Source organism: Hyperolius riggenbachi, chromosome 8 (assembly GCF_040937935.1).
Source record: "Hyperolius riggenbachi isolate aHypRig1 chromosome 8, aHypRig1.pri, whole genome shotgun sequence".
Classification (NCBI taxonomy): Eukaryota; Metazoa; Chordata; class Amphibia; order Anura; family Hyperoliidae; genus Hyperolius; species Hyperolius riggenbachi.
The window spans coordinates 158,297,363-158,306,224 of NC_090653.1; positions in this window are offsets into that span (position 1 = coordinate 158,297,363).

An 8,862-nucleotide genomic window follows, 5' to 3' on the forward strand; every position below is an offset into this window, starting at 1 on the left:
TGCTAAAGGGACCTATCCCCGCCTACCTATGCTAAAGGCACCTATCCCTACCTACCTATGCTAAAGGCACCTGTACCCAGCTACCTATGCTGAAGGGACCTGTACCCAGCTACCTTTGCTGAAGGGACCTATACTTAGCTCCCTATACTGGAGGCACTTGTACCTGGGGGCTGTTCATGACTGGGGGGGGGGGGGTGGTAGATCTCCTGGACTTTGCAAATTTTAAAGTAACTCGCTAGCCAAAAAAGTGTGGGCACGCCTGCTTTAGTCCAACGCCTCGCCTTAGCGCTTCTGGATCCACCCTCCACCAACACCTGGACCGGCAGGTAGCCGACTACCTGGCCTTAAGTGTGGATGAAGACACACTGTGAGCAGCGATGAACCCTTGGACTACTGGGTGCGCAGGCTTGACATGTGGCCAGAGCTGTCCCAATTTGCCATCCAACTTCTGTCTTGCCCTGCCTCAAGCGTCCTGTTAGAAAGCACCCTCAGCGCAGCTGGAGGCATTGTCACTGAGAAGAGAAGTCAAAAAAGTGTTCAGTACCTCACCTTTATCAAAATGAATGAGGCATGGATCCCGGAGGGCTACTGCCCGCCCGAAGACTAAGTCAGTACCCGCACACAGCATCTCTGCCTGCACGCAGTGTGACTGCCTGCCCCATGACTAAGTCGCTCCCCACACAGCATCTCTGCCTGCAGGCCACTTGATTGCCTTCTCCGCCACCACCAACAGGGTCCACCAGGACTCCAGGCGGATTCCTGAATTTTTAAGACCGTTGCTAGCAGCGGCTGCTTTAATTATTTTTCTGGTGCGTGTACACATGCCTAATTTTTCTGGCTGTACTGCAGCTGCAACAACAAAACAAAAGGCATGTACATGTGTCAATTCCCCTTTGTGATCATTACCTTGCCGCGGTGAAGGGGCTTGTGTATCACAATGAAGCAATGACCGCCGGCTATATGAGTGTCTCGGGGGGTGGCACACCAAAGATAATTGGATTGTTGCTTCATTGTGGACAGACCAAATTCGATCAGCTGGACAGTCACTGTTTTTCTGTCATTAAGCTACCTCAGCCTGGTGACCATATGGGGTTGAAAACTGCTATCGCCTGCACTCTCGTCATGGTGCGCATCAGTCCAGCACAGCCGTCACAACACAAACAGCTGTTTGCGGTGTGTTACACAGTGAGTTTGGTCTGTCAGTGTGAAGCAGTACTCTAATTACACTCTCTGATTGATGTATACACATGCAAGATGTTTTAAAGCACTTTAGGCCTCCAATTTAGCATGCAATGTGATTTCTGCCCTTAAAACGCTGCTTTGCGTCAAATCCAGATTTTTCCCCAGGACTTATGGTGTGTATCCCACTCTTCCATGCAAAAACTCAGATGTTAGACCCCTTGAAACATCTTTTCCATCACTTTTGTGGCCAGCATAAATGTTTCTAGTTTTCAAAGTCCGCCTCCCCAATGAAGTCTATTGCGGTTCGCGGAAGTTCGCGCAAACTGAACTTTTGTGGAAGTTCGCGTTCGCGGTTCACGAAACGAAAATTGAAGGTTCGGGCCATCTCTAATTGGCATACATACATGCCCACGTCATGACACTACCACCACAATGCTTTACTGATGAGGTGGTATACTGAGGATCATGAGCAGTTCCTTTCCTTCTCCATACTCTTCTCTTCCCATCACTCTGGTACAAGTTGCATAGGCAAGCGCAGGGGGGGATTCAAGCTGCCTAGAATCCCCCCTCAGACCAGGGCCGGTGCAGTGCCTGTGGACAGGCACAAGTTGAGACACCAGAATATGTGCAGGTACCCTGCAGCTCACAGCACTGCCCCCTTTCTTTCCCTGCTACAATCGACTTTGGATGGAGCAGCAGCGTATGTACAAAGCATGGAGCAGCAGTCTGTGTGCAGAGCAAGGAGCAGCTCTGGGGGACTTAACAGAGTCAGGAATGAGCACAGCCCTGTGCCCTGCTGTTTGATTGCTTCACTTTTCCCTTCATGCCAGTGTCGACTGTCCTTATTATTATCTGTATCCAAACTGCTCCTGATAGAACCTGTCAATCGGGAGCAGATCGGACATTTAGGAAATATTTGTCAGATCCTGTCAGTCAGACAGTAAATTGCATTATGTGTACCCAGCATGATGTCCTACCATATTATTGTACTGCATTGTGCGTGGCTGCGGGAGACCTTTCAGGAATCCCCCCCTTGAAAATCCTGATTTTGCCCCTGAGTTGAACTTGGTCTCATCTGTCCATAGGATGTTGTTCCAGAATTGTGAAGGCTTTTTAGATGTCATTTGACAAACTCTAATCTGGTCTTTCTGTTTTTGAGGCTCATTAATGGTTTATATCTTGTGGTGAACACTTTGTATGCACTCATGGTGAAGTCTTCTCTTGATTGTTGACTTTGACACACATACACCTACCTCCCTGGAGAGTGTTCTTGATCTGGTCAACTGTTGTGAAGGGTATTTTCTTCACCAGGAAAATAATTCTTTGGTCATCCACCACAGTTCATCCATGGTCTTCCAGGTCTCTTGGTGTTGCTGAGCTCACCGGTACGTTCCTTCTTTTTAAGAATGTTCCAAACAGTTGTTTTGGCCATGCCTAATGTTTTTGCTATCTCTCTGATTGGTTTGTTTTGTTTTTTCAGCCTACTGATGGCTTGCTTCACTGATAGTGACAGCTCTTTGGATCTCATCTTGAGAGTGAACAGTAACAGATTCCAAATGCAAATAGCACACTTGAAATGATTTGGTGAACTCTAGACCTTTTATCTGCTCATTGTAATTGTGATAATAAAGGAATAATACACACTTGGCCATAGAACAGCTTGAGACGCCAATTGTCCCATTAGTTTTGATCCATTAACAAGTGGGAGGCACGTATGCAAACTGTTGTAATTCCTACACTGTTCACCTGATTTGGATGTAAATACCTTCAATTTAAAGCTGACACTGACAGTCTCAGTCTGCAGTTAAAGCACCTTGTGCTTGTTTCATTTCAAATCCATTGTGGTTGTGTATAGACAGGGCCGGCCCGCTCATGAGGCGGGGTGAAACATTTGCCTCAGGCGGAAAACTTCAAAGGGTGGCACCCGCCCGGGGGGGACGGCCGCCGAGCCGGAGGGGTAGCGGGCAGGTCGGGGGTATTGTGCCTAGCGGTGGGGAGGGGGGTCGGACCCCCCCCTCCCTCGCCTGGGTCCCCCGATCTGCGCTCCCCTCCAGCCTGTAATTAGTAAGCTGCTGCCAGAAGAGGCACGGGCGGGGAGGACTCACCTTTTCCACGTTCCAGCGAGCGCTCCACTGACGTCACTTCCTGCATCGCCGCCCACTGTATTGTAAGTGGACGGCGATGCAGGAGGTGACGTCAATGGAGCGCACGATGGAACGCGGAAAAGGTGAGTCCTCCCCGCCCGTGCCTCTTACGATCTGGCAGCAGCTTACTAATTACAGGCCCTCCCCACCGCTAGGCACAATACCCCCGACCTGCCCGCTACCCCTCCGGCTCGGCGGCCGGCCCGAGGGGGGGGGGGGGCGGCGGCAGCAGCAGCTCTGCCAAATTTGCCTCAGGCGGCAAAAAGTGACGGGCCGGCCCTGTGTATAGAGCCACAAATGTTAGAATTAATTGTATGTCACAATATTTATGGACCTGACTGTATATTGGTATAGTATACGTGACTATAAGATGCTCCTGACCATAAGACGCACCTAGGTGTAGAGAGCAGGCAAGAATCAGCTACATTGCCCAGCTAGACTAGCCCCTGCTTTCCCCCCAACTACACTAACCAATGCTGCCCCTACCAGATACACTTAGGGTAGCCACCCAGCCGGTATCTGGCCGGCCCAGCCGTTAATTCTGCTACAAAGCCGGCGCCGGAAATTTTTTTTACCGGCAAGTCATTTGCCGGTAAAAGGCTAAACTGACTCCTGCCCTCCTTACTGCGCAGTGGCCGGGCTATGCATTGTACCAGGCTGCTCCGCCCCTTCTCCCTGTCACCTGTGAAGATTCGGCCACGCTTAAGCTCCGCCTCCCAGCAAGTTTTGAATGGAGCGTGTTCTTGCTGGGGCTGATGGGGAGCAGAAGCTGCCGCCAAGACTTCAAGGAGAGGGCTGCGGGACCTGGCACTTCACCGCATTGAAGAGGACTCGGAGCGATGGAGCAGAACAGCAAACTGAGGAAGGGGAGAAGAAAGCCAGAGCCAGCAGCAGCGTAATGAAGAATGCATGTCGGGGAGGAGGTCGTATACGCTGTCTGGCTTTCAGTCTGGCTTGTTTACTTTTTGTGTCTCCTCCCCTCCTCTCCCTCCTGAATGTTGTGTGTGGTGTGGGCAGAAAAGGTGTGTATGTGTCTGTGTGTACAGTGTGTGTGTGTACAGTGTGTGTACAGTGTGTGTGTGTGTGTGTGTGTGTGTGTGTACAGTGTGTGTGTGTGTGTGTGTGTGTGTGTGTGTGTGTGTGTGTGTGTGTGTGTACAGTGTGTGTGTGTGTGTGTGTGTGTACAGTGTGTGTGTGTGTGTGTGTGTGTGTGTGTGTGTGTGTGTGTGTGTGTGTACAGTGTGTGTGTGTGTGTGTGTGTGTGTGTACAGTGTGTGTGTGTGTACAGTGTGTGTGTGTGTGGTGTGGGCAGAAAAGGGTGAAGACAGAGATCTGTGTGTCTGTGTGCGTTCGTGCGTGTGTGTTTTTGAGTGGTGTATGTTCGTGTTCTAAATTGGGGTAGTGTTTTTGTGTCTCTCTGTTTGTGCCGTGTCCTGTGTGTGTCTGTGCCACATCCTCTGCGTGTTTATCTCTCTGTGCCCCTTCCTCTGTGTGTGCGCCTCTCTCTGTCGCCCGTCCTCTGTCCATCTCTCTGTGTGCCCATTCATGTGGCACTGACATTGTCGGCAGCACTTTATAGAGTATATAGTCATGTCACTGACTGTCCCCAGAGGAGCTCACACTCTAATCCTACCATAGTCATAGTCTAATGTCCTACCATATTATTATTATGATGTATTTATATGGCACTGACATCTCCTGCAGCACATTACAGAGTACATAGTCATGTCACTGACTGTCCTCAGAGGAGCTCACAACCTAATCCTACCATAGCCATAGTCTAATGCCCTACCATATTATTAGTATGTATTTATATAGCACTGACATCTCCTGCAGCACATTACAAAGTACAAAGTCATGTCACTGACTGTCCTCAGAGGAGCTCACAATCTAATCCTACCATAGCCATAGTCTAATGCCCTACCATATTATTATTATTATGTATTTATATAGCACTGACATCTCCTGCAGCACATTACAGAGTACATAGTCATGTCACTGACTGTCCTCAGAGGAGCTCACACTTTAATTCTACCATAGTCATAGTCTAATGCACTACCATATTATTATTATTACTATTATTATTATTATGTATTTATACAGCACTGGCATCTTCTGCAGCACATTACATAGTACATAGTCATGTCAGGGTCTGTCCTCAGAGGAGCTCACAATCTAATCCTGCCATAGTCCTAGTCTAATGTCCTAACATTATTATATGTATTTATATAGCACTGACCTCTTCTGCAGCACTTTACAGTGTACATTCATGTCACTGACTGTCCTCAGAGGAGCTCACACTCTAATCCTACCATAGTCATAGCCTAATGTCCGACCATATTATTATTATGTATTTATATAGCCCTGACATCTTCTGCAGCACATTACAGAGTACATAGTCATGTCACTGACTGTCCACAGAGGAGCTCACACTCTAATCCTACCATAGTCATAGCCTAATGTCCGACCATATTATTATGTACTTATATAGCACTGACATCTTCTGCAGCACTTTATAGAGTACATAGTCATGTCGCTGATTGTTCACAGAGGAGCTCATAACCCTACCATAGTCATAGTCTAATGTCCTACCATATTATTATTATTGTGTATTTATATAGCACTGACATCTTCCGCAGCACATTACAGAGAACATAATCACGTCACTGACTGTCCACAGAGGAGCTCACACTCTAATCCTACCATAGTCTAATGTCCTACCATATTATTATTATGTATTTATATAGCACTGACATCTTCTGCAGCACGTTACAGAGTACATAGTCATGTCACTGACTGTCCTCAGAGGGGCTCACAATCTAATCTTACGATAGTCATAGTCTAATGTCCTCCCATATTATCATTATGTATTTATATAGCACTGACATCTGCTGCAGCACATTACAAACTACATAGTCATGTCACTGACTGTCCTCAGAGGAGACCACAATTTAATCTGTATTATAGTGTACCATAAGTCCTAGACTTTTTTTTCCCACTGCATTTTGTTACTTAGCTTCCACTGCACCCTAGCACCTACTGTATGTCTGTCACCCACTACTTGTTAGCATCTTCTCATGCTGGATCCACACCATACAATTTTTTGGCAGATTTACCTGCCAGATCGATTATTTACAGCATGTCCGATCTGAGCATCAATCAATTTTTTTGAGCAATTTTCTGATCGATTTCTTTTCGTTTCTATGGAAATCTATCAGAAAATGGCTAAAAAAAAAATCGATCCTCAGATCGGACATGCTGGAAATAATCGATCTGGTTGGTAAATCTGCCAAAAAATTGAGAATGAGAAGATGCTAACAAGTTGTGGGTGCCAGACATGCATGGTGTGGATCCAGCATTACTACTGTCACTTGTCTCCTGCTGCCTGCCTATCACTACCTGCTTTCCACTAAAATATATTAATTAATATCTACCTTTAACTAGAATCTACTGATCACCACAAGCCTCTCATGTGAATCGACCAATCACTACCAACCTGCCACTAGCATCGTCCGATCACTACCAGCCTGCCACTAGAATAGTTGATTAATTAAGGTAATCAAGACGGGTAAGTGTACCTTTCTGAATTTGATTTGCCCCATCCAAAGAAGTGATATAGCCCCTGCGAAAGCTTATACTCTGTGACTGTACTGATAGTAAACTCACTGAAGTGTTGCCTGATCTTTACTCCCTCCAGTATGAACAGTGTAAGCGGTTACTCTGTGCATGTACTGATAGTAAACTAGCTGCAGTGTGTGCTGATCTCTGCTACCCCCAGTATGTACAGTATAAGCTGTTTCTCTGTGCATGTACTTATAGTAAACTAGCTGCAGTGTGTTCTAACCTCTGCTACTTCCAGTATGTACAGTATAAGCTATTACTCTGTGTCTGCACTGAGAGTAAACTAGCTTCAGTGTGTGCTGATCTCTTCTGCCTCCAGTATGTACAGTATAAGCTGTTACTCTGTGCCTGTACTGATAGTAAACTAGTTGCAGTGTGTGCTGATCTCTGCTACCTCCAGTATGTACAGTATAAGCTGTTACTCTGTGCCTGTACTGATAGTAAACTAGTTGCAGTGTGTGCTGATCTCTGCTACCTCCAGTATGTACAGTATAATCTGTTACTCTGTGCATGTACTGATTGTAAACCAGCAGTATTGTATGTACAGCATTAGCTGTAAAGCCTGATTCACACATACAATTTTGATTAGCCAATTTTACTACTTCTAGGTATTATGAGAGCTCAGCTCTGTTCATAGTACTGTATATAAAGTCTGTTGGCTCTCATACTACATGGGGGTGTTAAAATTGGTCAGTGATTGACCAATCAAAATTGAATGTGTGTATGCATCTTTACTCTACGCCTATACTGATAGTAAACTATCTAATTAAAGGATAGGGGCTCCATCCAACATTTTGCTGGGCAGGCCCTTCATCTTTAGGTTACACGCTGCTAAGTTCATGTACATTTGGCCACGCCCACTCTCTGAATTACCACACCCATTTTTTCCGCTGGTTCTCCCTGCCTGGTGCCCGGATCTCCTGGGATCCTAGCAACGCCCCTGCCTTTCACCCCTCTTCTAAGATTGGCATCAATTCCAGCCAATCACCAGCGAGTGTTGCCGCGCCCCCTGGCTGTGTTATTCACTCGCACAGGCTGGGGTAGGAGGAGGAGTCGGCAGCTGACAGTTCTTGCTGCCTTTGTGAGCTGCACATGTGCCCGGTCTCTGTGCTGGCTGGCTCCACTTTACGCAACAATAATGGCTGGCTGTATAATAGATAGGACCTTTTAATTTCTCTTCACCGGCTGGGAGTCCCATCTAAGGGATACCATAAATAGGTCTCTATATTTTAATGTTATGCCTATTATCAACCATAATCTGTTGTAATCATGCCCTCTTCTTACTGTTCTTGTTCAATTTTGGCAGCCATCTTGTGCAATCTTGAAAAAAAAGGGCGTAACAGACCACACCCACTTTTAGGCCACACCCCACAGGCCACACCCTGAAGCCGGTATTTTTTTACCCAAAAGGTGGCAACCCTAGATACACTTACAACACATCCAGCTACACTCACTACACTCACAGCTACACTAACGACACTCCATGCTACACTAACTATGCTCAGAGTTCTCCATCTGTCTCCAGCCAGATTGAGAAGATTCCACTGTTGTACATGATTGTCTTCTGTGGCCTCAGTACTTCCTGGTTCACTGGTGGCCTCTAGCTGCACAACTTCTTGCGTGACCTGATGGTACAAGTGCGCAGGAGATGGACGGAGGACTCTGAGCTTATTGCTGGATAGGTAAGAGCTTGTTGGGGACACACCTGCCTGTACCTTCACACTGACTCCCCCCTTCCCCCCTCCCCCCCCCCCACTTTTAAGGGAGAAAAAGTGCTTCTTGTAGCCTGGAAAATATGGTATATTGCTTTTGTCAATAGTTTATATTATTTAATTAATAAAGGTTATGCATAAAGAACTGGTTTTATTTGTTTATTTTTATTTAGAAAAACATTACAAAATTATGAACATTGATT